The 4,302-nt window shown below is 36.3% G+C and overlaps 1 long non-coding RNA gene across 1 annotated transcript; it reads right to left on the bottom strand.

The window, feature by feature from the left end:
• Positions 1-1,700: 1,700 nt before the first annotated feature.
• On the bottom strand, positions 1,701-3,949 carry LOC124701035. The gene is made up of 3 exons (XR_007001903.1): positions 3,819-3,949; positions 3,265-3,365; positions 1,701-1,730 (listed from the first exon to the last, which is right to left on the bottom strand). It is a non-coding gene; the product is annotated as an uncharacterized LOC124701035 (long non-coding RNA).
• Between the last annotated feature and the right edge of the window lie 353 nt (positions 3,950-4,302).

Below are 4,302 nucleotides of genomic sequence, written 5' to 3'. Positions count from 1 at the left end.
TTGCGCTATCGCGCAAATGGCGTAATCAAGTCAGAATTTAAAATCATAAGTTTTGGCTTATTAAGAATTAGCCTGAAATTAAATTATTTTGGTATTTCGTACTATTTTTTTTAGTTTTTATGCTTTTGTATAAGCTCCCCCACCAAATTATGGTTCTTACCAAAAGAGCTAGCATCATAAAAGAAGCATAAAAGAACATCACTAAATCCAAGAAAAATGTTTTTTACTTATTATGAGTAGAAAGACAAAAAAAATGTTTTACCCAACACTTAGAGGACAAAACCGATTAAACATTTCAGAATCCTAAACTAATATGTTGTCAATTCAGAATCATAACACAATACATCCAGTGAAATAATAGGAAATCTTAAAGAAATGTATTTCAGAAATAACGATAATGCAATCTGCTGAAAGCCATCAATACACTTAGAAAACAAAATATACACTTTAAAGATTAAGGTAAGGTAACTTAATGATGTATCTTGTGCCTAAGATAGTACCAGAATCACACCAGACTTGGTTTTCATATGAAGCATAGATTTAATAATACTAAGTTCTGTCTGATCGTTTTTCGTAACTTTGTATTACTCAAGTGACCAAAACCTGGGACTGTCATAAATTACCGTTAATGGAAGCACACTTGTCAGCCAAGAGTTTGTATACTGATTCCTCAAAGAAAAAAAGAGTTTCTATACTGATATAACAATAACTATATTGTGTCAACTCCATGTGACTTAAACACATGCTTTAGTCTCAATGATGTGTAACTCAATAAAAGAAATATGGACAACGAAAGCTCAAACGGTCACCGAAAGATCCATTAGTTTGTCTAGAGTTGTTTCGGTCACATATTAGTCGAGTATCCACTTTCTTGAAGTGAGTAGCACAATAAGAACACATAATAGCCGTATTTTTATTTGAAGACATACAATCGTTAACCCCACATAATGGCTGGGTATTCATTTTCTAATGCGAGTACCCCAAATTAGTTTCGCAAGTAACACATAATATATTTTATGCAAATTGAGAATTTCTGAACTGTGTAAACTACATTGTTTTTCCTTAACATAACAAGATTCTGAAAATTAACTCCATCGCAGTATTGGAAAACCTCTAGATTGGAGTATAATGAACCAAGTAGAGTATTAACACATAAATTATAGCAGGCAAAGGAAAAAGGCATCACAAAGAGGCCATAAACTCGGAAGAAAGTGATAAACTGGGCCTAACTCGTAATATACCAAATCATCAATCGGTTAGCTGGCCATGCTGCATTTGTAGGTGGGAAGGCAGATCGTAGTCTGCCATTCCTGAAGAGGAAGTTGAATGACTCCAGTTGGCCTCTGAGAGCACTTACAGAACCATCGCTCACGTGCCCGCTATTTCTGGCTGCTCGAACTTCATGGTTGTGCCCTTCCCTCTTTGTCATGATAACAGAGTTCACATCATATGACGCCCTTTCCACATGCTTGCCTACTGAACAGACAAGGTGGGTATATTTGTAGTAGCTCCTCAAAACAATAAGACTGAGTGACACGTGAAGTCATTGAACCGACCTTGGATTTGGATTTCCTTTAGCATCCTTCTGACCTTACTTGCACCAACGATAAGAATTAAAAAGATGCCAACCTTGGTTGTCTTCCGAACAACACGAGGCTCCCTTATGGCCCTTGATTCTGCAGCCACCATGCCAATTGTACTCGGTGGTGATAGCTAACACATCTAACTTCCTAAAAATAACAGGGTCATCAATGACTACTATATGCTATATGTGAACTCGGTTAATAGGTAGGTGACATTAACCTTCTTTTAGATTCAGTTTCAAGACCTAATTATCCAAGAGGTTTTCCTAGTATCTAAGTCTCGGAACATCTGAGATATAGATCGAAAGAGAAAAGATGCAATCAACAATGCATATGTAATACCATATTTTCTAAATATAATAAATAACCTTGTGGAAAATTTGGGAAGAATAAAACAGAGCGAAAAGAAAAGGACAATGGGCATGTGAAATAAAACAGAGTGATATGTACTGACCCTGGCATGTGAAATTTACGGCACTCACTCCCTGTGAAATACCATTCAGAAACCAAAGAGTGTGAAATGACAATTTCCTATATTATCTAAAAAGTAATCTCGTCTTAGTTCAGCCCATCCTAGATGAAGCCTGTCAATGGTCGTTAGCCGGCGCTAAGACGCTACGTCAGTTGCCTTTACATGCTAGACCCCCTGATGTTAGCCTTGTTGAGGAACCCTAGGTCTAACTAAGTTAGCCCTCTGCAGCTTTCTTTCTCTTTCTTTTGATTTCTCTCGCTTTTTGTTTTTGGTAGCCGTGCTACTCTTGTATGCTCCCGTCTTCTCTACGGCTTCTTCTAATATATAATGGCACATGCTTTGGCATGTGTTCGAGAAAAATAATAACACCTACAGAGCGTGTCAACGAATAAATAACTTCCTGCTATCGAATCATTCGTGGACTATCATCCCACTTACCATAAATGTACAAATACATCACACAAATGATTAGGGCCGGAGATCCATGGTATAAAACATCTCTACATGAAACTAAGAGAACCACGCAATTGTATTTCCTTCCGGTTGAGAAACAATTTTCAGCTCTAATGATAAACAATAGCAGAAGGGGAAAACAGGACTAAAGCATTCAAGCCGTGTCGAACTCGTCCCTATCAATATAAGCAACTACCAATTTTAACCTCGAACACCAAATTACATGGAACGGACATCACTTACAAATTACAAGATGTGGCGAAGGGAAGGAATTCCTACTAAATAAGGAAGTGTTCCTGGATTAAGTAAGATATTTTAAGAGGAAAAAGGCATGCATTCAGAGCTACATATGACCTAACACAAAGCATGGATTCAGGCTATATATATGACCTAAACACAAACATGATATCATAGCTAAGCATCTTCACCGGATCTAAGCTAGGAAAAGAGTGCATTAGGCTTGTCGTAAGGATTTTAAACAAGTTAGCTTAGCTTCACACCCAAGTCACAAAGTATCACCGGCTTCACTCGTGGATATGAATGCTCTCACTATATTATGTAGCAGCTCTTCGTAAAGGCTTGACTACACTACTCTTATGAATAGAAACCATATAAGCAACAAACAAATATGCAAGCAAGAATAGATTGACTACAAGATTCTTATTTTTTTTATTAGACTCGTGATCGAAACCCAAGAATAAGTACATAAATCCTCTAAGAGCATTTGACAATAGAGATTGTTGAGGACAAACTTACGTAAATGACGATGAGGCAAATGATATAAACAAAAGTGGCATCCAGCACCATGAGTCAGCCCTCTAAATATGGAAACTTCATAACTGGAGTGAACAATTATCCTAACAAAAAGAAAACACCAAATCAGTTCTAAGGACATTCGCAACTCACAAAATTGAGAAATTAATTAATCACACGCCATATATAGAAAACAACGGTCAGTATGGCAACATTATTAGTTCTTGAAAGGATAAGCGAGTTAAACAATGGAAAATAAGTACCCTATACAATATTTACTTAAAACCTTATTCAAGCAACATAAATATAGAAGCTATCAGGAAATGCATATTCACACTCAAGATGAAAAATCAAGGGATGGTTATTATATTAGCATTCATAACAAAATAATCCTATACAATATTTACTTAAAACCTTATTCAACTAATGCAATCCTTGTTAAAGCAACATAAGAAGCTATTAGGAAATGCATATGCACACTCAAGATGGAAAATCAAGGAATGGTTATTATATTAGCATTCATAACAAAATAATAAAATAGAGGAAGATTCACCTACGGAAGAGATAAGCACTAAATCCTCCCGTACCGATGTTGGTCGTTATCAACAACATCGTAGAAATCTTGGGCCACCCAAACCCAAATCTTCAAAGTAAAACCTCAACATGTGTAAAGCATTCAAGACGTCAAGTAGAGAAAAAACATTAGCAAATTTGAAACATATGAGGCAATATAACATCGTAAATCAATGGCCAGGTCCATTAAAGTGCTGCCAACTCATCTTAGCAAAACGAATCACATCCTAGTATTAGAAGGGAAGAAAGTAAACATCTCAGATCAAGAAGAATCCATCTAAAAATCTAGAAATAAAGAGAAAGAGAAGGGGAGGATAGAATCACGTCCCGGGATAAAAAGGGAAGAACAATACCACAAGGTAACATCTCGGATCAACACGAATCCATCTAAACATCTAGAAATAAAGAGAAAGAAAAGGGGACGATACCTATGGTAGCCAAAAAGAATCACAATGTTTTATAAGAGGC

The sequence above is a fragment of the Lolium rigidum genome, chromosome 3, assembly GCF_022539505.1.
Source record: "Lolium rigidum isolate FL_2022 chromosome 3, APGP_CSIRO_Lrig_0.1, whole genome shotgun sequence".
In the NCBI taxonomy this organism is placed as follows: Eukaryota; Viridiplantae; Streptophyta; class Magnoliopsida; order Poales; family Poaceae; genus Lolium; species Lolium rigidum.
The sequence above is the reverse complement of the archived record's forward strand: the minus strand, read 5'-3'. Positions and strand labels throughout refer to the sequence as shown.